Here is a 24,789-nt window from a genome sequence, read left to right on the forward strand (position 1 = left end):
GCTGTTAACTGTTATTAACCTTCTATTAACATGTAACTAAAGCTACTACAAAGCATCAAGACAAGTGCAACGTTCTTCTGTCAATGCTGAATAAAGCCATTGTTCTAATGCTCTGCAAACCTAACGTATTATCTTCTGCATCCCACCCCTCCTCCTCTCATGTCTGCTATTACAGTACATGAGTGGAAGGGTGTGAGCTTTTATAATGAGATAAGGAAGGTAAATGAAAGGAATATATATATATATATATATATCTATATATATATATATATATATAATAGGGAAAGGGAACAGGGGAAAGTTCTGGTAAGAAGTCTCTGCTATCTCTTAATTTGGGAAATGATGGCATTGTGGTGTCCATAACAAATTCTCTACCAATTTAAGAAGAATCTACTGTCGAACTGCATGCATCCAAGACTAAAGTATAACTTGTATTTTGATAAAAGTTTCTAAACATTTTCAATAGAGTTCAGTCCTACAAGGCTTTTTTGGGGGGGGGGGGAGACAGACCCTTTTTTTACGTTGTGATGCTGATATTAGGCCCCATCTTAGCTTGGGGCTTACTTGTGTCTATATAGTCACCTGGGCTGCTTTAGGTGTTATCTCAGGTACTCACCTGTGTTTCCAATATATTGATGTGTCACTGATTTTTTAAAATAAAATATCAACAAATAAAGAAATACAAGCTAAGATACACTTTACATATTTAGAATTTTGTCACTGATTTTTTTTCTATGATTCTTGGACGTCAGGAGTTGACCCGCATGTGCTTATTTAACTAAATCAGGGAGTGGGGAACCTGCAGGTGCTGAAGGACTGCTCCTCAAATCACCCACAGGGCACTAGCTTTCCCACCCCAGAACTAAATGATTAGAAGATATTTGGCCAGCAAACTTAGGATCTGACCCCACAGGCAGTCGAGAGACCTTAGGGCTGGATCCCTTGTCTAGGAAACTGCATGATGACAGCAGCAATTATTGCCACTCTAAGGAAAATCAACTTGCAACAGGACAGGAAGGATCCTGGCAACTGATTCTTACACCATTTGTGGTATAGCATGATAGCTGTTTGCGTGTGATTGAGATATGCAATAAACAGGTCATGCTTGAACGTGGGAGATCACATGGGATAGATGAATGAAGTTGTAACTTTCTACTCCAGTGCCTCAACTCCCAGGCAACAGACAGCATTGGCATGGAAATAACCATAACATCTCCTGTCCCGCAGTCTCACCCTTTCAAACGTTACTAGTGCAACATGGTGTGTAACATCTGTGTAAAAGTGGCAACCATTATGTCACACAGGTTGATATAAGCATTTCCTTGAAATGTATTAAGAACCAATGTATACCTCTTGCCTTGTGTAATGTATTAATACATTCTCGAGATCCAGGGCTTACCTGCTTACCTGGGTGTAAGTCCCATTGGACTCAAAACTGACATACAGATGGTGCTTTACAAATTACAAGAGGGACAAGACCCTGTCTCAAGGAGCATACAATCTAAAAATCAGGATGTGGAAGGAAGAGTAGAAATGTGCAAACTCACTTCTTGCACTGACTATCAATTTGCTGCTCCCTTCTGCAAATAATTACTCATTTGAGCAGCTGTACTCTCATGGGCAGTGTATATTGTCAGAGCAACAATCTTATGCAAGATTCCCACCCCTTTCCTTCTATGAACAGGAAAAGGAATAATAATCACAAGGTTGCAGGGTTTTTGTTTTTTTAAAGTGTCCCTTAAGAGCTGGATTTCAAAAACAATAGATGGAAGATGCTAACAACTGCTAAAGTTGTTTTCAATTGCCAAAATGCTGCTGAATTTCTTATGTGTACTAAATTTTAGTACCAAGTGATAATCAAGTGATAGAAAATGTGAATCTGGCCCATATTGCTCCTATTTGATGGGGGCAACATCTGCTTTCTGTTATCTGCCACTTGCAAAACAATGTTTTGTCTTTGGGGGAGTTTTTTTTCCCCATCAGCCCCTTTTCTTGGGTCTTTAAGCAGTTAAATCTCCAAATAATTAAATGCATGCAACTTGCCTCTAGTCCACATGAAGTAACATGAATCAACTGATGAGACTGTTTGTCCCATCTATCTCAGTGCTATGTAGTATGATTCGCAGCAGCTCTCTAGTGTAGCAGGCAGAGGTCTGCTTGATCCTTCTAATTGGAAATGCCAGGGATAGAACCTCGAACTTCCTGCACATAAACCATGTGCTCTGATACTGAGCTATGGCACCTTCCCAAACACTCCTGCTCTATCTTGCCTCCCTTCCACCTCCCCATAAGCAGTGAATATTGTTGAGTATATTTTGACCTGCAGCCATCCTATAAAGGTCTTGCCCTAATATGGATTTCCTTTCCTTTCTATGACTAATTGTTCTATCATTTTATTAAAGTTATTAAAAGAAGTTATGGCCAGTTTCGGAAGCCAGTGCCAGGCAGGCTAGCACAAACCACAGCAGGATGGAGAAAGAGGGTTGGCGGTCTCAGGTATCAATCTTGATGTGAGGATAGGTGTGGCAAATGAATGATTTCCATATACTGTATAAAATGTTGGGAAGATGTAGGAGAATTTGACTTTGGGGTAAGAGTGGCAATATTAGAAATAGGTTATAAGGTAGGCTCTTGTAGGCTCTGTTCCAAATTAAGTTGTGTGTCTCCCCCCCCCCAAAGTAAACAAATACAACAAAGGTCACTGTGCTTTATCTGGTATGTACTGACGCTTTGCATAGAACTGTCTACCTCTGCCTCTTGTATCTCACAATTGCACCTTTTCTTATTTATTTTTTTAATCAAATTTAATATAGTCTCCACAAAAAAATAAACATAGCATTAAGATTATAATGTCATTTTACATAATCCTAGGGCATTAATGGGTCGATATAGGCTCTCCAGAGACAGGTTTGCAAAACCGGTGGGAGAAATTTGCTATGAAAAGAAGGGGGGAAGGTTTAATCAAAGGTGTCTCTCTTTATAAAAAATACCTTTTGCTACTCTTCTAAGCCCAGTGGGTTGATCTGAAATAGCCACAGTCCCAGATATTGCAGCTGTGAGTGTAGCCAGCTGCCACCTGCCACGGTGGTGATTGATAACACCGTACCAATTTATTTTAGTGCCCACACTGCTGGTTGAAGAGGAACCAGGTGTCCTTTGGACTCCCATCAGCACCGGCCAATACATACATGGTCAGGAATCATGGGAAAACCACCCACACCTGGAGATCCAGACGACCCGCGTCCCTGGAGTAAGATGCCGGCTCGCTTGCGTGACTTTGCGGCTAAGTCTCGCTCACCCTAACCTACCTCACAGGGTTGCTCTGAGGACAAGCGCGCGAGGAAGGGAAAGGAGCAAGAAAGAAGCCACGCCGAGGGAGTGGGGGGAAAGGCGGGCTTAGGAAATGAAAGGCAGCAAATGGAACGCGCGAAACCTTCCTCAGAGGAGGAGGAAAAGCGTTGCCTTTTAAGGAGCCGCGGTCCGCGCGTGGCGCTGACACGGGGAGGAGGGCAACCCTCCTCACGACCACGCTTCTGCGCGGGACCGTCCTGGCTCGAATGCGGCGCGCGAGGCGGCCCTTCGCCAGGCCCTACTTTGGCGGGCGAGGGAAGCAAGAGAAGGCGGCTGGGGGAAAGTCTGCGGAGGCGAGGCGAGCGGCCAGGCCCTCCTTTTTTTCTCCTCCTCCTCCTTCGCCACCCTTCGCCTTCCTCCTGACGTCAGGGCCGCCCGCCCGCCCGCCAGCAGGGGCTGCTGCTGCCGCTGCTCCCCGCCTCTCATTGTCAGGAGGAGCCCCAGCACTGCAGCCCTGCGAGCGGGCCGGATCCAAGCGGGCCGCCGCCGCCGCCGCCGCGCATCGCGGAGTGGGGGGCCCCGGGGGTCTCCGCTGCCGCAGCCTGAGGCGACGAAACCCCGGGCTGCAGCTGCTGCAACTGCAATTGCTGCTGGTTGGTGGCGCGGCTGCCGCCTTCGCCGCTCCTCCAGAAAGTCCTTGGCGGACTTGGATCCTTCGATTCCCGGCTAAGTTCCTTAGGGGAAGGAAAAAGGTGGCGGATTCGGCGGGGAGAAGAAGGAGGTAGGCGAGGGGATTTTGATTTTTTTTTTTTTGTGGGGGTGGGTTTGCTATGTGTGAGTTGGGTCAGGGTGGGATCGGGGTGCGCTTTGGGGGTCATTGCAGGAGGGGAAGTTGCGGGGGGCTCTTCCTCCCTGCCTCCCGATCGCCCTTTTCCGCCTCCTCCTCCTCCTCCTCCTGGGCTGATTTCTGGGCTCCAAGAGCGCTGCCAAAACCAAGCTGGGGCTGGGAAGGAATTCAAGGCATCCGCTTTGTTCAAGTTGCCAGTGTGTGTAGACAGACCCTTAAAAAAACTAATTAGCGACTGGAAACTGGGAGGGTTTCCTGTGGCTGGGTTCTTTTTCATCTTTTTTTTTTTTAAAAAAGGATGACTACTTCTTTTCTTCTTTTTTTGTTATGTTTCGAGTTTTTGCCCCTGAAATCTTAGCTTGGGATAGAGGAGAGAGAGAGAAGGCTGAGGATCTCTCGCTCTCGTTCGCTCGTTCTGGGAACTTCCCAAGCATCCAAGTTTCTCCCCGGGTGTCTCTAGGAGAGGCCGGGCCCTTTCCTGCAGAGGAAATGCTTCGTAGGAAAAACGGCTTGGCGGTAAGAGTCGGGGATGGTGCACCGTTCCCAAGGATGCAAGCGCAGGCGAAAGGGGTCGGCTTCCGGCCTGATCCTAGTCATGCTTTACTCAGAAGTAAATGTCACGCAGTGGGAGTTGCGAGCAAGGAGGTGCGCATCGGATTTTTCATTTTGGTAGCATAACCGTAAGCGGGTTTACTCGGAAGTAAACCCCACTGATTTCAGTGAAGCTTAACTCTAGAAGGATATTTAGGGTTACACAGCCGCAGGGATTGGCTTCAGTTGCATCTTCTTCAGACTTCTTGTTGGATTAGTTTTGTATTATTATTATTATCATTCTTTAAAGAAAAAATTATGTAATTGTTGAGTTGGAATGGACATGGCTCCTTCACTTTTTTACACAACAACCCTGTGAGGTAGGTTGGACTGAGACTGTGTGTGTGTGTGTGTGCGCGCGCATGTGATCACCCAGTAAACTGCGAGGCAGAGCAGGATATAAACCTGTATCTCCCCACCATCACAGCACACCATGATGTAGAAGTGAGTCCCATTGAATTCAATAAACATGCATAGGATTGGGCCGCAAGGCTGCAATCCTGAATGTACTAAACTTAGAGCAGGTCCTCATTGCAATCCGGTGAATATGGTTCAGAGGAAGTACCCTTTTGGGGTGTTGCTTCTCATTTGAACAAAGCTGCTGGAAAAAAACTTCTGCCTCATATTGTGATTCTGCTATCGACTTCCTGAGTACCCTTGGAAAAGTCCCTTTGTCTTGGACGAACTTTCCCAGGCCTGAAAAGGAGAATTTCATACCTCGCAGGTTTGTTGAACATTTGTGTGGGTGGAATAACATTATGGTTGCCACCACCTTTTCTATTTTCTGTTGGTGCCTTTCACAGGGTTGCGATAGACATTCAGCAGATATTGAATGCATATATGTGCCAGCAAAAGCTGCATCTGTAGAATTTCTGCCTGTTATGCAGTTGTTAAAAGTACAGGGAAGCTGAGCTAGAAAAAAGGTTGCAATGTAGCATGGGTGCACGGCTACGAGGAGGATGCTAAATCTTACTGTCTGAATTGTGTTTGGACTCTTGCAATCAGGCCTATGTGCCTAAGGATTTGAGAGATGGATTTCCCTGTGGTAGGCTTGTCATTGCTAGCGCTAGTGTGGCTTTGAATCACTTTTTTCATCTGGATTATATTTCTGTAGTTCTGCACTGCTGTCTTTATTGTGTTTCTATCCAGCCTTTCTTCCAAGGAGCTCAGGGCACACGGCTCTTCCCCACTCTTTTATCCGTATGACAATCCTGCGAAGTTGGTTAGAGTGGAAGAAAGCAAATGTCGCACAGTCATGTCACAAGCTTCACGGGTTGAGCAGGGATTCAAACTCAGGATCAGTCTGACACCATTAACAGCTAGAGTCTAAGCACTATGCAACACTGCCCGTGGTAGAAATGCCACACAAGGTTCTTAGTCAATGGGTGAGGAGCCTGTGTTCCTCCAGATGTTGTTGTTTTACAGCTCCCATCATCCTCAACCACTGGCCATGTTGGCTGGGGTTGGTGGGAGCTGGAGCCTCGCTACGTCTGAAGGTCCAAGGTTCCCCACTCTTCTTTGCTACATCTTGCCAAACTCTGAGTGGGGGCTGCAAGCTTTGTCTTCACCTACTAGAGCTGAACCTTTCCTTTCACCAGTTTTGGAAAGGATTTGGGTGAAAATGGTGGAGGAGACCTGTTGCTTCTTGCCCCAGCCTTGGTGACTGCAGCTTTTGCTCTAAGGTTTAAGATAAACAAACAAACACAGAATAACATGTGAGGACTCCTGGTTTCCTTTGCTCTCAGATACAGTTCCAAACAACCTCCATTTAAACAAAAATGGATCAACACCGAAGCTGGACTACTCCAGAGGAGGAGAGTACTTTGGAGTAAGGAAAAGCACTGGAAAATGTTGGTTAGGCAAGGCACTGTCAGTCGTAGGGATATGTCTGCGTGTGTGTTTTTTCTTTACTTGGTTGGCAGTGTTGTGTAGTGGTTACAGTGATGGACTAGAATCTAGGAGACAAGGGTTCAAAATCGCTACTTGAACATGAAGCTCACGGGGTAACCTTGGGCCAGTCCACTGTCTCTCAGCCTACCTTCCTGTGCAATGTTCTTTTGAGGGGGAAATGGGGAGGGGGGTATCTGAAGGCAGCCCTGTTTAGGAAAGCTTTTAATGTTTGACAGACTATTGTATTTTAATATTTTGTTGGAAGCCGCCCAGAGTGGCTGGGGAAACCCAGCCAGATGGGCGGGGTATAAATAATAAATTATTATTATAATATTTTTACTCACCACTTAGAGCCCCTTGGAGGAAAGGTGAAATGTAAATGTAAAAAAATGGTTCTGCCGTAAAAGAGAGAGCAAATCTTCTTGTGGCCTGGCAGAGCAGGGAATCTTTAAATGTAGTAGAGAGCCGAGAATTGTTCTGCGTCAAAAAGACTTATTTTAATCAGACTTCACCCCCAGGGTAGAGATGCTTTTGCTCAATTTACTCCGAGGAATTTTTCTTCTTCTCCAGCTTCTTCTAAAATGAAACCATCTTTCCCTCGCACACAGGGGCAGATTCTGGGTGTGAAGCTAAGCAGTGTTTATTGCCTTGTAAGTCCATTTTTGCTCATTCAGAGCGAGCCGACTGACGACTCATTACTCCTAGAGGAAACATGGCATTTGTTTTCACTAAAGAGCAATGGAATTTAGCACTTTTGGCTGTGGCTGGGCTATTGTCTGCAAGCAAAAGCAGGCCAAGGGTTTCTGCTTTCCTTAATTATTAATTGCATCTGGTTTCTCATTCAGGGCCACAGGAGTAAACTACAGGTACTCAGCAAGCCGTAGGCAAGGCTGTGGTGGGGAGATGCCTCCCAGACTTGCACCCCCTCACTCTCATAGCTAGACGGACAGGTACTTGTCACATAAGAGACCTTTTCTTTATTATCGTTGGTTAGTGTTGGAGTCAAAACAAATAAATGGGTGTTGCAAGGTGGGGATTTTGACCCTAAGGATATCACTTGCAGTGGATGAAAGAGGCAGGCTTGTGGGGATGGGCTGTAGGTCGGTGGTTATGGCATCTGCTTTCAATGTGAAGGCCCCAGGTTCAACCTAGGTATCTACAGGTAGGATTGGGACAGGATCCTGCCTGAAACCTTGGAGAGCTGCTGCCAGTCAGTGTAGACAGTACTGAGCTAGATGGATCAGAGGTCTGATTCAGGGTTCGAAATTAGCAGGGTGCCAGGTGCATTTTGCACCTAAAGATTCTCTATTTGTGAGCACCTCAACAAGTCTGAGTGCCATTTTTTTGCGCCCGGCTGACACTCAAGGATTACTGAAATTTAAGTGCTTTGAAGCCTTGAAGAATATGTTAAAGATAGACACTATGTTAAGGAGTTTAACAATAAAGAGTACAGTCGTACCTTGGTTCTTGAACATCATGTGACGTGAACATTTTGGCTCCTGAACGCCGCAAACCTGGAAGTGAGTGTTCCAGTTTGTGAACGTTTTTTGGAAGCCAGAAGTCCGACGGGGCTTCCACAGCTTCCGATTGAGTGCAGGAGGCTCCTGCAGCCAATTGGAAGCTGCGCCTTGGTTTTCAAATGTTTTCGGAAGTCAAACGGACTTCCGGAACAGATTCTGTTTGAGAACCAAGGTACGACTGTAGAGTGTTTTGAAAACCAAAGTATGGTACCAATATCTTTATTGTAAACACCAAGTTAAACATGCATTTATGATTTCTGATAAAAATGTGATATTAACAATGTTGAGTAGGCAACAGTAGATAAATAATCTGACATTCTATAAGGCAGCTTCATATGTTCTGTGCGTTCTCTGTGCCTGTTTTCTGGTAATACAAAATGAGGAATGTGCACATATTAAGCAAGGAATGATGGTGGGTCTTCTCATTTTGAGGACCACATAAACTGGTTGCTTGTTTTATCATTTTCATGCATGCACATTTCAGTTGTGAGACTGAAAGTTCTTAGGTGTTTTCCCCACTCTCGTTCAACACATTCTGCCCTCAGGCTGCAAGGGATGATAGGGAAGGGTTGTAGGTCAGTGGTAGTACATGTAATTTGCATGTGAAAGGTCCCAGGTTCAAACCTCATATTTTCCAGGTAGGGTGGGAAGAAATGTCCGCCTGAGACTCTAGAGAGCTGCTGCCAGTCCATGTAGACAGCACTGAAGTAGATGATACCAATAGTTTGATTCGATATAAGGCAGCCTCTTTGAAAGCAGGAACTGGTATATGAAAGGTGTGGCAAGACATGCAATGTTGGTCCTAATCATAAGCGTCTCTGTATGTGTGTACCATTTGTGCTCTACTCTAGGCAACTAAATATTGGGGGCTGCCCCCCCACCGGTGCTACCCCTGCAGCTAGTCCCTACAGGTAGTGTTTGCCAATACATATGGGCACATTGGTTAAGGGTGGATTCCCAAAATGTGTGTATTCCTTAACTGGCCATCAGCTGTCATCTTGAATTTATCTGTTCCATACAGTGGTACCTCGGGTTACATATGCTTCAGGTTACATTACGCTTCAGGACACAGACTCCGCTAACCCAGAAATAGTGCTTCAGGTTAAGAACTTTGCTTCAGGATGAGAACGGAAATTGCGCTCCAGCGGCGCGGTGGCAGCGGGAGGCCCCATTAGCTAAAGTGGTGCTTTAGGTTAAGAACAGTTTCAGGTTAAGTACGGACCTCCGGAACGAATTAAGTACTTAACCTGAGGTACCACTGTATATCATATTTTTAGTTGAGCAAATACTGAAGGCCACTAGCATTGGCTGGTAGAAGATGAAACAAAGGAACATGTTTTTGGTTTTTGTTTGAATACTTCTGTACGGAGGCAGGAACATAAGGCAGGCTCCAGATTCCTGTAGTTCTTTTCACTTTTTTATTTGCATTGATTGCTGTGTGCAAGCGGGTGGCCAACGTGGTGCATTCAAGCTGTTTTGGACTACAATTTCCATCGTTCCATGGTGGCTGGGGATGATGGGAGGTGTAGTCTAAAACATTGGGGGGAGGGGAGCACCGTGTTGGCTACCCTAGCTCTGTACGCTCAACACGGAACTGGTAGTCACTTCATTTTGAGTCCACAGCCCCTTTCAATTGGCTTCACTTGCTGAATTGGGTCCTATACAAGCTGAGACATGGGCAAAGGGCTCTTTTAACCCCTTTGGTCCTGGTGTGGATAGTTTTGGGCAAAGGCCTCCCTTGTCCGTTTAGCTGCTGCTTCCTGTGTGTGAGCAGAAGCAAATGGAAGCGAGCATCTCAGATGCATGGAAAATGTAAGGGCTCAGCATCAGATGCTTTGGCTATCAGCAGTTGGGAGGAGGGGGTAAAGAATATTGGCCAGCTGAGGTCCATAATGACTAAAGGCCTTTGCCCCAAAGCTGGTATAGCTATTCATAGTGAGGATGAGGATGGGGTGTGTGTTGGGGTCTAGATGAAAAGCTTCTGAAGTGTTTGATTGAGCATCTATGTAGGGATCTTGACATTGGCTGAGAATCCGCTGAACTGTTCAGCATAAGAGAGGATGATTGAGTAACAAGATGTTTCCATAGCTATTCCGAATTTTTTCTTCTTTGAAGGCTGTAGGACCGCAACCTGGGCTTTTCAAACTTTCTTGCAATAAGCCTTTCCTAAGTCAAGAAACAAAAGCTTGATCCCAACCCACCTGTGCTATGAAGATAAAGCCAACTGTTTTGCAAGGTGTGGAGGCAAGTAGATTGGTGGGAAATAGCGAAAGCAAGGACCAGAAGAGAACAAGGGTATGCTTTAGGATTAGAGAAAGGAATGGAAAAGTAATTCCTCAGTTGATCTCCACCAGACAACAGAAGTATGTGGCTGCTGGTGATAGGATGGTTGGAACTGGGTGTGTATGTGTGTCCATAAGTTAACAGGCCCATTCAAGAATAATAAAAATAAAATCTTAACTGTAAGAATCAAGGAAAACAGAAACTGAAATTTAACAACCGTTTTTGTTGGGATAGCTGTCACGTGTTTGGAAAACCTTTCCAAAGCACTTGAAGTGATCACAGAAGAGCCACTTCTTACAGATATTGGACATGATCTTTATTGGGGGTAGGATAAGGGCAAAGCTGTACAATTTTGTAGGCGATGAAAATCCACTCATTTTGTTCTGAACTGGTAGTCGTCTTGAAATTATCTGTTCCATTCGTCCTATTTCCAATGGCCAGGTGTGAGTGCTGATGCTTATGTAGGGAATCATGTTTATGTAGGGGAAAATGTCACCATCTGGGCACAAGAGGAAGGTATATGGTTGTAGAAGTGTTGTTGTTTTTTTAGCTCTTGGGGGGGCATTGTGAGAAGGGGGGGGAAATCACCCCAAAAGCCCAGTGATGACTGAACATGCTTGGTAGCTATGAACCAATATCCTCGGACTGGATTGCTGGTGGGGGGGGAAATGGAAATCCAAAGGGGAGGAGGAATATTGTGGAGCATTTCAGGCTGACTAGAAGAGTGAACAGGCCTTCACACTGCAACATTTTATTGTAGCTCCCTCTTTTGTTCACTAAAAGATCATGCCTTGTAACTATGGAAAATGAAGTCCACATTTTAAAAGCAAATCTGAAGAGAAGAGGAAATCTATGCCGTAGTGTGGGCAACAATGACTAAATTAATCCACCCAGCTGTTCTGAAATGGTAGTTATCTTGAAGTTATCTAATCATAAAGGCTATATGAGTTACCCCATTATTCATTTTCTCTTCCATCAGTGATTAAATGTCAATTGTTGAATCTTTTGGTTTGCGACATGGACACTTTGAGATGCAGTTCTGAAGAATTGCTTAAATTTCTTGGGTTTTTGGCAAGAAATCTAAGAAAATATGACTTTCTCAGAAGATCCAATGTAATAATAGTAGGAATACATTACTTTTCTTTATTTAATTTAGGCTTCAGTTTTATACTCACTTCCCTGGGACCAAGTCTCATTGATCCCAATATTTCTACAGGATTTATACCCTGCTTTGCCTAGAAAAACAATTCAAAGCTGCTAAATTAGCTGAACTTCATTCCTATTGAAATCAACAAAACTTGAGTTAACTAACTTAGGACCCATCCGCACTGCACATTTAAAGCAGTATCATACCATTTTAAACAGTTATGAATGCTCCAAAATAGTTCTGGGATCTGTAGTTTGTTAAGGGTGCTGACAATTGTTAGTCCCTTCACAGAACTACAATTCTCAGAGTGGTTTAACAGTCAATCCAACGTCACAGGGAACTCTGGGAATTGTCACTCTGAGGTGAATGGGGGGTCTCCTCACAACTCTCAGCACCCTTGGCAACCTATACTTCCCAGGATTCTTTGGGGGAGGGAAGCCTAGTTACAAAGGCTGTGAAACTGTGAGATAAAACACAACTGATAAAAGGATAACTTTGGCAGCAGCAGAAAATAAAATAACTATATTAGCACCTCATCCCAACAACATAGAACCTTATCAGCTGGCTATGAAAAGAGATGCCGTAGGCCAAATACCCTTCTAAAAAGACAGGCCTTTATTGTTCAACTAAATACCCAGAAGGGATATGGCGGCTTGCTGCAAAAGAGGACAAGGCTCTTGCGCCTTTTAAATAGGAAAGTTCAGCAAATGTAGATGTCAGTGGTGGCTGGTCCCCATTGATCCTGGTGGAATGGAAGGTAGGCAAAAAATTGTAGGGAGAACCTGAAACTACAATAGGCAGAGCCAGCAGTAGGTGTGACCATCCCCAACCCCTTGCCATTTTTTTTTCTATTGGTCCCATTCCTCTACTTTTAACAGCAGCCTGACATGTGGAAATTAAACAAGCAAAGCTGTTTGTGGTATGGGAAAAAACCTTATGCTTAGACCCACTGTGTTCAAGAGGATTCACTCTTTAGACTAGGAGCATGGTTTCAGCAGCTTAGTTTTTGCATATCAGGTTGCTGCTGCTGCTGCTAAACTCATAGGAGCAGGGCTGGTTTTTAAAAAGGTGGCAATCCCTTCTGCTCCCAGGTATTCCAGGAAAAAGCCCCAGGCCATTTGCAGGGGAAAGTAGAGTTACCAGCTTTTTTCCTTCTTCGGCTTGATGCCTCCAAGGAGCACCACTCACGAGATAGTTTTACTTCAATTCTGAGTCCCATGAACATGCCTGAACTTGGTCAGTAGTTTTCAGGGACGACCGACCACTTCATCAGATGTATGGAGTGTTATCCCAAGTTTCACTTAAGGCCCTGTACTCTGTGTTGCTCAGAGTTCATCTGATGACATGGTTGGTAGACCATGAAAGCTTCTGCCATATGACATTTGTCAGTCGTCAGTCTGCTTGTGCCAGTGCCATATAAAGATCTTGACTTCAGGGCTGAATAATGCTGCATACAAAAAAAAGTGCAAGGAAAGAGTGAAAATGTTTATTCCTTCTCCATACCACAAGTCTCTGCCCCCCCCACCTCTCATCCCTCTAGCTTCTATCAGTTTTGAAAGAAAGGGTTATCCCACGTTTCATGTAGCCTCATACCTGGTGTTACTTAGGAATTCTATGAAGCCGAAGAAATCAGTGCAGTTTTGAAATCAGTGGATAAAAATCAGTGGAGTTCTGAAAGATTCAGTCCACCATCTTGGTTTAGACAATTGGGGGTCAGCAACCTAAGGCCCATGGGCCACAAGCGGACCACGGGGAGTTGTTTAACCAGACTACAAGCTGCCCCCGAACTGAGCCACCCGCTCGGCGAGTCCACAGAGGGATCTCCGCTGGCGTGAACCTGCCCAGGAAAGGTAACCCCTGGTTTAAACAGCATCCCGTTGTTTCCAAACATAGGAAAACCTGCTCCTTGAAACAGGTACCAGTATGCATAATTTGGTTACACTATCTTAAGAGGTACCCAAAGACAATGGACAAAGTTCCAAAATGTATAGTATACACACACACACACACACACACACAGAGAGAGAGAGAGAGAGAGAGAGAGAGAGAGATTGGTAAACACCACTGAGGTTAAAGGAAAATGGACTGCAAGAGTTCTCCAGGGCATCTTTCCCAGCCATCCTTGGAGAGGTTGAACCTGAAACCTTCTGCATTCAAAGCAAATCATCTACTATTGCACTATGATCCATTTCCCAGTGACTTTTCATCTGCCCACTCCAGGGACTGAAGATTCTTAATTCAACATCTTTATCAACGACTTGGATGATGGACTCAAGGGCATCCTGATCAAATTTGCAGATGACACCAAACTGGGAGGGGTGGCTAACACCCCAGAAGACAGGATCACACTTCAAAACGACCTTGACAGATTAGAGAACTGGGCCAAAACAAACAAGATGAATTTTAACAGGGAGAAATGTAAAGTATTGCACTTGGGCAAAAAAAATGAGAGGCACAAATACAAGATGGGTGACACCTGGCTTGAGAGCAGTACATGTGAAAAGGATCTAGGAGTCTTGGTTGACCACAAACTTAACATGAGCCAACAGTGTGACGCGGCAGCTAAAAAAGCCAATGCAATTCTGGGCTGCATCAATAGGAGTATAGCATCTAGATCAAGGGAAGTTATAGTGCCACTGTATTCTGCTCTGGTCAGACCTCACCTGGAGTACTGTGTCCAGTTCTGGGCACCACAGTTCAAGAAAGACACTGACAAACTAGAACGTGTACAGAGGAGGGCAACCAAAATGGTCAAAGGCCTGGAAACAATGCCTTATGAGGATCGGCTAAGGGAGCTGGGCATGTTTAGCCTGGAGAAGAGGAGGTTAAGGGGTGATATGATAGCCATGTTCAAATATATAAAAGGATGTCACATAGAGGAGGGAGAAAGGTTGTTTTCTGCTGCTCCAGAGAAGCGGACACGGAGCAATGGATACAAACTACAAGAAAGAAGATTCCACCTAAACATTAGGAAGAACTTCCTGACAGTAAGAGCTGTTCGACAGTGGAATTTGCTGCCAAGGAGTGTGGTGGAGTCTCCTTCTTTGGAGGTCTTTAAGCAGAGGCTTGACAACCATATGTCAGGAGTGCTCTGATGGTGTTTCCTGCTTGGCAGGGGGTTGGACTCGATGACCCTTGTGGTCTCTTCCAACTCTATGATTCTATGATTCTATGATTCTAGGGATTGGATTTGCCTAAGTGGTTGCATTAATGAGATTTGAACTGGGAACTTCAAGCATGTAGTTCATGCATTGGGTAGCAAGGGATATTTGAACTTCATTGGGGTTTTTTTGGAGGGGGCCTCTTCTAATTGGCTGGGCATCTTGCTCTGCTGTGACCTAAGGGGTGAACAGTCATGCAACGTGGAAATCTATTTCATTAATCTTCACATCAGGGGCAGGCAGCTTGTTCAGCGTCTTGCAAACTCATCCTGAGCTGACTTATTCTCCCTTCACGTATTTAGCAATCTGCATGAATAAGAGTGGACAAGTCCAGTCTTGCTGGCTGAAGTAACAAAGGTTCCAGGTATTGTGCGTTCCAAATACTAAGAAAATAATCATCATGGTTTAACCCCACAAAATAAAATCGGCGTGGAAGAGAGGATAATGGAAAACATTGGTATGGCACCCGTACAACTAGCTACTGTGCAATGTTGATTATAGGCATCTTCACCATGGAAGAACTCAATGAAGAGTCCTGCTTGATCAGACTAAAAGATCCATCTACCAAGAAATATTGCAGACACACAAATAAATGACAAAATTATTAGCGCTCTTTCTTTTATAGTCTGATTCCAAACATCTCTTTTTGGAAGTGTCCCATTGAGTTATTAGGAAACAATCCTAACTCCTTTCCACACCACTTCAGGCCAGCACGGCTTGATGGAGTCATCGCTGCATCTGCACGTCTTCCATGCACAGTGGCTGGGGTGGAAGACAGTGGTGGGCAGGCAGATTATTGTGCCAGACTGAAGCTGTTGCACAATGCAGTCATATGATGGGAATGGGGCTAGCTCAGCCCACCCCTCAAAAGCCCCATTTTAGGGCTTTCCTGAGGCACTTCTGCTTGCATGCTTGGGTGGAATGGGGAGTTTGTGACAGTGGAGTTATGCTGGCATCACTTTTCAAGTGGTGGGCAGCAGGAGGGTGACGGTGGCTCGCAGGGATGAGAGCAATCCAAGCACCCAGCCAGAAGCAGGTCTGGAGTGCTCTGTTAGTAAATATAAGAATAGCCTTGCTGGATTGAACCAATGTCCTGTCCAGAAGCCCACACCCCAGAATGGCCAACCAGGTGCCTCCAGAAAGCCCACAACTGGGACACAAGGGCAATACCAATATCCCTCCTTTTGTATGTTGTTCGTCAGTATCCTGTTTCTGAACCTGAAGGAGCATCTGCACCCCCATCTTTCTGCCTGGACACTGAGGTCCAGCGCCGAGGGCCTTCTGGCGGGTCCCTCACTGCAAGAAGCCAAGTTACAGGGAACCAGGCAGAGGGCCTTCTCGGTAGTGGCACCCTCCCTGTGGAATGCCCTCCCACCAGATGTCAAAAAGAAAACTACCAGACTTTTAGAAGACATCTGAAGGCAGCCCTATTTAGGGAAGCTTTTAATGTTTAATAGACTATTGTATTATAATATTTTGTTGGAAGCTGCCCAGAGTGGCTGGGGAAACCCAGCCAGATGGGTGGGGTATAAATAATATATTATTATTATTATTATCATTATTACCTGGAGATTCACAAAAGTCTTTGTGATTATAATAAGGAACATGTTCAATTTTCATCCCTCTGCTTTTGGTAAGAATTTTTAGATGTTCTGCTAAAGGTAAAGGGACCCCTGACCATTAGGTCCAGTCGTGACCGACTCTGGGGTTGCGGCGCTCATCTCGCTTTACTGGCCGAGGGAGACGGTGTTTGTCCGCAGACAGCTTCCGGGTCATGTGGCCAGCATGACCAAGCTGCTTCTGGCGAACCAGAGCAGTGCATGGAAACGCTGTTTACCTTCCCGCCGGAGCGGTACCTATTTATCTACTTGCACTTTCGAACTGCTAGGTTGGCAGGAGCAGGGACCGAGCAACGGGAGCTCACCCGTCACGGGGTTTTGAACCGCCGACCTTCTGATCGGCAATTCCTAGGCTCTGTGGTTTAACCCACAGCGCCGCCCACGTCCCTAGATGTTCTGCTAAAGGAGCTTTTAAATCAGATTGAAGAAACTTGGATGAGCTTTTAAAGTGTGTAGTTCCTAGGCCGTTCAAGGATCAGATTTTCATCACTTCATTTCTCCATCCCTTTTCCCCAGCAAAGAGGTCACAATTTCGATAGGTGTAGATAGAAGTCTCTCTTTCATGTACACAAACACACATGGTTGAGTTGTGTTGGGAGATGGATTTACCTAATGACATGCATGTAAAGAGTCTTGTGGCACCTTGAAGACTTAACACATTTGTTGTATTTAAAGTGCCAGAAGTCTCTCTTAATGTTTGCTGTAACAGACTCACCTGGCTAGACCTCTGGAATTAGTTCCTTAAGGATCTGTGGACAGATGGTGTTGGGGGTGGCAGCATTTTCTTTCCTTCAAGAAAGAAGAACTTAGCATCTTCAGTGGCACATTCTGCATTGGTGTTTCTGCCAATGAACCCTTGCATAGCGCAGAAGAGTTTTAGGGCTCACTTTCAAGCTTGTTGGCTGTTTCTGATGTTGTCATTGAGGAACACCTGATAAAATTACCACGAACCTTGTGGTTTAATTTAACTATGGTTTGTGGAAACAAGCCAGTTGCACATTATGTTTTCGATTAAGCAGGGTTTTTTGTGTCCTCTTAATTCCAAAAAACGGTTTTCAATCTTAACTATGGTTCGTCAAATGAAAGTCTCAGGCTCTAATGCATGGCTTTGTTGCACCACACAGCACTGAAAGGTCCTGGGCAGATGCCCCTTTCACCAGTTAAACCCAGCTGTATCTCGGATCCAGAGGCTGGCTTCTTCTAGCAACACTTAGAAACATAAGCAGCTGCCTTATACCAGGTCAGATTATTTGTCCATATTGGCCAGTATTATCTGACTGGCAGTGGCTCTCCAAGTTCCAACGCAAAAAGAGGTCTTCCACATCATCGATCCTTTTGACCGTGGAAGCAAAGGACCAAATCTAGGACCTTCTGTATGCAAAGCATGCTTTTTACCACTGAGTTGTGGCCTTGTGGCCAGGAAAGCAAAATTCCATGAGCTGCAGGCTTGCAGCACCCTATTCTTAGGCTGGGGGCTGTTGTGACTGGTTCAACCAGTTGCAAAACATCTCAGCCAGGAATGGGGAAGTGTTGGTGGTGGTTCTGTGACTCCACTCTCTCTAGCTCCCAGGCATGCTTGGGATTTTTCCAGGGCTTGGCTGCCTGCAGTGATGGGAAGGTGGAAGGGCAGATCAGCCCAATGTGTAAGAGAAAAGATCTGGTTGGTGCCTCGCAGCTGGGATCTTAAGCACACTCACTTGGAAGTCAGTCTTACTGGAACAATTATATGGGGCTGTCTTTGCTAACAGAATAATTGAGAGTTCAGAGAGTTATTAAATTACATACCTAGAGCTTCCATCTTGATTTATGGTGTATGTCCACAGTCTGTAGACACATTGCATTACTTGCATAATCTTATTCTGGAATATTTTTGAATGTCGAAAACATTGGGTTGCATTCAGCTACGGCCTCCTCAGAGTAGGCCCATAGAGATTAATGAACCTAAATTAGTCATGTCTATTAATTTCATTAGCGGAGACGCGGGTGGTCTAAACCACTGAGCCTAGGGCTTGCCGATAGGAAGGTCGGCGGTTCGAATTCCCATGACGGGGTGAGCTCCTGTTGCTCATTCCCAGCTCCTGTCAACCTAGCAGTTCGAAAGCACATCAAAGTGTAAGTAGATAAATAGGTACCGCTTCGGCAGGAAGGTAAACGGCGTTTCCATGTGCTGCTCTGGTTTTGCCAGAAGTGACTTAGTCATACTGGCCACTTAGTCATGCTAGCCGCATGACCTGGAAAAACTGTCTGTGGGCAAGCGTCGGCTCCCTCGGCCAGTAAAGCGAGATGAGCACTGCAACCCCAGAGTCGTTTGCAACTGGACTTAACTGTCAGGGGTCCTTTACCTTTATTAATTTAATTGGGTCTGTGCTGTGTAACACTGACATTGAATAGCACTCACTGATTTGGCCCTGAAGAATCTTGTCAGCGAACGGATATAAAAATTTGTGAATTGACGAAACAAAATGACTATGGTTCGTTTGAGATTCGTTTCATCACCTTGTTGGACCCGCTTGCTTTAATCTTGAGGTCTGGAAATGATATTTTTTTGTTGGAGACTGTGATTGAATTTTAGGGATGGGGCTGCAGGTTGATTTCATTATTCCTTCCTGTGGCAGCTGAATCAGTTCATGGTGTTTATTAAAGGGGTTGCTGGATCTCATGAGTGACGCCTATGACCTCACATGTGGCTCTAACACATATGTTCTGTGGTGGGGGACGTTGGATATGAGCCCAAATTCATTTCTACACCTCACTGTATGTAGACAGAACATGGAGGGTGGGAAGGCTTTTGTGAACTGGGCCCAAACGGAAGTGTTATATGGTAGACCTTGCGAAACCATAGAGTTGGAAGGGACCTCACAGGTCATCTAGACCAACCCCATTCTGATTTAGGAAATTGCTACTTCAACACCCTTGCCTCTGCTTAAAAACCTCTAATGAGGGAAAGCCCATCGCTTCCTGAGCCAGTCTGTAGTCTGTTCCACCGTCAAACAGGTCGTACTTTCAGGAAGTTCTACCTGAGGTTCTTCCTAAATTCATTTTTTTGGACATTTGAACCTGCTGGATCAATTCTCCCTCTGGAGCAACAGAAAACAAATGTATTCCTTTGTCTGTGTGACAGGCCTTCAGAGATTTGAAAATGTCAATCATATCATCTCTTGATAATCTCTACTCCAGGTTAACACACTCAGCTCCTTCAACCTTTCCTAGTAGGACTTAGGGCCACAAGCATACCTGACATTTAGAGATGTATTATGCCACTTTAACTGTCATGGCTTCCCCTTCATGAATCCTGGGAACTGTAGTTTGTTAAGGGTGTTGAGACGCGTCGGGAAACCCCAATTTTCCTCACAGAGCTACAATTCCAAAGTTCACTGGGAAGAAGGATTGATTGTTAAACCGCTCTGAGAATTGTAGCTCCGTGAGGGAAATAGGGGTCTCCTAACAACGCGGGTGGCTCTGTGGGTTAAACCACAGAGCCTAGGACTTGCTGATCAGAAGGTCTGCAGTTGGAATCCCCGCGACGGGGTGAGCTCCCATTGCTTGGTCCCTGCTCCTGCCAACCTAGCAGTTCAAAAGTACGTCAAAGTGCAAGTAGATAAATAGGTACTGCTCTGGCGGGAAGGTAAACAGAGTTTCCATACGCTGCTCTGGTTCACCAGAAGCAGCTTAGTCATGCTGGCCACATGACCCGGAAGCTGTACGCCGGCTCCCTTGGCCAATAAAGCGAGATGAGCGCCGCAACCCCAGAGTCGGTCACGACTGGACCTAATGGTCAGGGGTCCCTTTACCTTTACCTTACATACAGTGGTACCTCATGTTATGGACGGGGTCCATTCTGGAGGCCCATCCATAACGTGAAATGCCCACAACTCGAAGTGCCGCATCTGTGCAGGTGCGCGGTGCGATTTGGCGCTTCTGCACATGTGCCAGTCGCGAAACCCGGATACAACATGAGGGATGACTGTACTGCAGGCTAGGGTAGGGGCAGATTAGCTTGCTGAAGGCCACTCGGTCAGTGATTTGAGCAGACATTAGATCCTTCATAGTTTATAGCTTGGCATCTCCTGGTAGGGTTGGTTGGGTGACATTCCTGTCTGAAATCCAGGAGAGCAACTGCCAGTCATTGTATAAAATACTCAGCTAAATGGACCAATGGTCTGACTCAGTGTAAGGCAGCTTCCTGTGTTCCTATATACTTTCTTGATTAATGGAGTGGAAAGCGGGCTAAAAATATACCGCATTTACGCGAATCTAATGCTCACATTTTTTTTGCTTAAATTAGGTTGCAAAAAGTAAGGTGCACATTAGATTCGAAGGCACATTTACATTTGTCAGCAAATACTTCCTTTTTGTTTCGAGGTTCTGAAAATTGAGGTGCACATTAGGCTCGAGTAAATACGGTAGTAAATCAAACACCAATTTTTTTGCTCTATAAGACTCGCTTTTTCCCTCCTAAAAAGTAAGGGGAAATATGTGTGAGTCTTATGGAGTGAATGCAGGCTGCGCAGCTATCCCAGAAGCCAGAACAGTAAGAGGGATTGCTGCTTTCACTGCACAGTGATCCCTCTTTGTGTTCTGGCTTCTGAGATTCAGAATATTTTTTTTCTTGTTTTCCTCCTTCAAAAACTAGGTGCGTCTTGTGGTCTGGTGCGTCTTATAGAGCGAAAAATATGGTAGTTTATTTTCTTAAAAGTGTATTTCACAAAATGCATTTGGGCCTGGACTCAGCCACTCAGAATCATCTACAAGCTACCTTGGAGTCTTCAGTCAAAAGAAATGTTTTAGAGAAAAACAGAATGCACACCAAGACATCAGTACTGGGGAGAAGCCATAATTTGTAAGAACATAAGATCAGACCAATGAACCATCCAGTTTAGTAACCTTTTCTTCACAGTGGTCAACTCAGTCTTTCCCCCTAGAAACTGAAAATCAGATGTTTTTGTGGAGAGGTGAATGTATTTGAAATTTCAGGAGATTGAGTGGTGAGACTTTTTGCCCTAGTAAATGTGAATTCAAGCCATATGGCACCATAGTATAATAATAATAATAATAATAATAATAATAATAATAATAATAATTAATGTGTGTGCGTGCTGGGAGATTCTCAATCACGACTATTTAATTAGATTTACCTACACTTTCATTAAAGTGAGCTACGCTTATACCCTCCTTGTAATTCTTCAGAGCTCTGTTGATGCAATCATTGACTCCTTTGTGTTTATTTCCGGTCACTTCTTGTGTTCAGTCCTCATTCGCATGATCAGGCAGAAGTCAGCTTCATTCAGAACAGCAAATTCTATTCAGTGGAGTGAAAGAGCACTTAACTGCTGTTGCATATGGAAGTCGCCAGAGTTGAAGTCGTACTTTTGTTTATTCTAGGAAACCAAACTTGACACCACAATCGAATAAAAATTATTATTATTAACTTGGAAGTGAGATTGCTGCATCGGATGAATTTTATAGGGCTGGCATGCAGGTGTTCAGAGAATTTAGTGGGGGTTGTGGGACATTAAGCCAACTGACCTATCCCATTGTTGGTCCCCCAGTAACTCAAAGCTAGCCACCCCACTTTCCATGCTGAATGTCCCAGGTTCAGCCGCTGGCATCTCTAGCTATAAGAGGATCAGGTGAAAGAGTTTCTGCCTGTCAGAAAAGTGAATGCTGAGCTAGACAGGCCAGATAATCTGATTCAGAAGAATGCAGGGAGTGGAATGGGGCCCAACTGGTAGGCCACTCCCACAGGCCACGTTTGACCATTGGGTAGGGTTACGCACCTGTCAGTCACATGATGTCACAATGATATCAGGCAACCCATATTCCTTTGCAGTTGCTGATGATCAGCAGTGCCTGCCAATCTGTTCTTGGGGGAGGTGCATATTTCTCTGCTCCCCCAACTTGCCATTATAAATGTCATCAGGCATAGGAACTTGCAAGCCAAGTGGGGAGGCCAGTTGGGCCAGAGGTTCCTTATCACTGGATATAGGCACCTGAATATGTCCACCTTTCGCTTTCTTCATTCATGTGTTCAGTAAAGGATGGGCTGGACCGGTTATGTGGAAGGCATAACATACCTTGTGTGCACCAGTTGTTAATCGCAGGGCAACACCAGGTAGCTTACATGTGATCTGAGCCTAGTCAGGAATTTCCACAAGCCAAGAAATCTCTGTGCTAAATTAAATAAAGGGATACTCCATTTTGTCTCCACAAGATATTGTCTCCCGTGAGGAAAATAAGGCTGAGATAGTGACTGCCACAATATCAGCTGCTGAACTTTAAAAATAAATAAATATTTAATTAAATAGAAACATAAAACAAATATGAAGCAGATTAGAAACATCAGAAACAAAAGCAGTTATCGTAGCAACAGTAAAAATACAAAAAGCAGCAGGTATCAGTTAAAATCCTGGGTGGGAGATATATACGGTATATATAAATATGTCAAAAACATGGCTCTCTGGGCAACCCAGTCAGGTGGCGGCATATAAATAATAAGTAATTATTATTAAGAAAACCTACAGAGTGGCAGGGATATATATAGATGTCTGGTGCCAGACTTAACAAACAGGTTCCTTTTTAAAAAAATTAAAAGAAAAACAAGATAACATTTTCAGTGAATATATCCCCTCCACAGACACCTCTGTGATGATGATGGCATTAAAATATCCTGTTCTTCTTCAATAAAAGAGAAAAAGGGGAAGGGGGAGACCAAATCTGAACTTCATGGTTGAGTGGGGATTTGAACCTGAATCTCCCTGTTCCTAGTTCAAAACTCTAACCCCTGTATCGCCTTGCTGGTTCATAAACCACTGTATGCTTGTGCCATCCATTATATAGAGTGGAAGTCTTTGTCTTTTTGTGCACAAACATATCTTTTTGCTGTTGACTGCAGTTTAGGAGAAAGCAATAGGGTGCCCTGGTTCTTCCACTAAGGTCCCACCATAGTCATTTGGCCTTTGTGCCTTCCATGTTGCACTATGATGTCATTTCGCCAGGTAAATTTGTTGCTGCTTGGAAGCTGGATGGAGGATTATGTGTGCGCTTTGTGGTGTAATATATCTCAATGGATTTTAATAGGCTATATCAGGCTTATGTTGTAATGTAATCTGACACAAAATAAATCTTATAAAGTTGATTTTTAATTATCCGCTTGGAGCTTCACCCCAGTTCCACCCCCCCCCCAGCAGAAAACAAAAATGCATTTCTAACAGCCTTGCAAGCATGGTGGATCCATGTGAGCATTTGCTCTTAATTAGGCTTCTGCAGCATAACAGCTGGTGAAGATTTGAGGCATTTGCTTGGCTGAATGGAGGTTCCTGCAAAAATCAAAGGAAGGACGCAAGCATGGATTGTCCCGGCGACTATGTGCAGTTTTAGGAGCATGTAACCCAAACGTTTCAGCTCAGCCCAAAATGTAAGCAGTGGTGCAGACACAGCTGGATCAGAGAGCATTCAGAGGTGGCGAGCTTCACGATTCAGTGGCTGAACTTGTTACTTGTGGTGCTGCTGTAGGTTTACCCCATTAGATGGGGACTTCCTGGGTTTCACAGTAGGAAGTATACGACGATATAACAAAATAGAAGTGCCTTGGCTACCCTTGTTTTACCCCAGCTCTCCGGTTAGTGGCTCTTTAGGGTTTCAGACAGTATTTCCCAGCCCAGGCTGACGATGCCAGATGACACTTTGCATGCAAAATGTGTGTGCTGCCACTGAACTGTGGCCATTCCTGAAGGCAAGGCAGTGGCGCAGTTCACATGCCATAGGAAACCATAGCAAACCGTTTTCCACCAGGCTGGAGTTCACACCTCCGTCAAACCCACAATCCCCAACTTAGCGTTAAGTCCGAATTGAAGTGTGTGGTTTGTTTAGCTCAAACCGCTGTTGGCAAGCCAAGAGTAAACCTTGGCTTAACATTGTGGTTTGTTTGGAGTGAAATAAACAATGATCCCCATTTTGGGCATAACTGAGTCAGGAATAGTAGATTGTTGCTTGCGCTGGAGGAAGAGTGACATATTTGTCCATCTAGCCATGTGTTGTGTACTCTGGAAGGCAGAAAGCGTTTAGCATCTCAGTGGTCTTCTGTGCATAATAACCTCCTTGCAAAGAGAAAACTAGGATGTCAGGGAGGAAGGTTATTTCCCAGGCTTTTGCCTTCTGTGCTGGGTTTTTTTATTTGCGTGCCTGTGTGTGTGTAGTATTAAACAATGCTTTCTTCCACTTGCAGCGGCCCATTGTGTAGGGATGGGAGAGACATTCGGTTCAGTTTGCATTTAAAGTTGAACCTACCTAATTTGCACTCTCTGAAAAAATACACAAACCAAAATGCAGCCACGCTTCAAAGTTCACACTTCTCTGACTTTTGCAGCACAGTTCTCCATCCAAGTCATGTAAACAAAAATTCACATTTTTGGGAGTGTGTATATGAATGAAGATAGCATAC

At 44.8% G+C, this 24,789-nt stretch overlaps 1 protein-coding gene and 1 long non-coding RNA gene across 3 annotated transcripts in view; one reads left to right on the forward strand and one right to left on the reverse strand.

Annotated features, from left to right (window-relative positions):
* The window catches only part of LUZP1 (leucine zipper protein 1), a 68,777-nt gene that overhangs the window by 1,505 nt on the left and 42,483 nt on the right, over positions 1-24,789 (forward strand). The window contains exon 1 of one of the 2 annotated variants that reach the window (XM_083454840.1): positions 3,284-4,072. The exons of the other annotated variant lie outside the window; for it this stretch is intronic. The gene's annotated coding sequence lies outside the window, so the exon portion shown is untranslated. Of the gene's footprint in view, positions 1-3,283; positions 4,073-24,789 lie in introns of those variants that run through there. 2 annotated transcript variants of the gene reach the window in all.
* LOC310683353 lies at positions 21,454-22,517 on the reverse strand. Its single transcript, XR_014514386.1, has 2 exons — positions 21,917-22,517; positions 21,454-21,648 (listed from the first exon to the last, which is right to left on the reverse strand). It is a non-coding gene; the product is annotated as an uncharacterized lncRNA (long non-coding RNA).

Source organism: Podarcis tiliguerta (assembly GCF_965153285.1).
Source record: "Podarcis tiliguerta genome assembly, chromosome: 8".
In the NCBI taxonomy this organism is placed as follows: domain Eukaryota; kingdom Metazoa; phylum Chordata; class Lepidosauria; order Squamata; family Lacertidae; genus Podarcis; species Podarcis tiliguerta.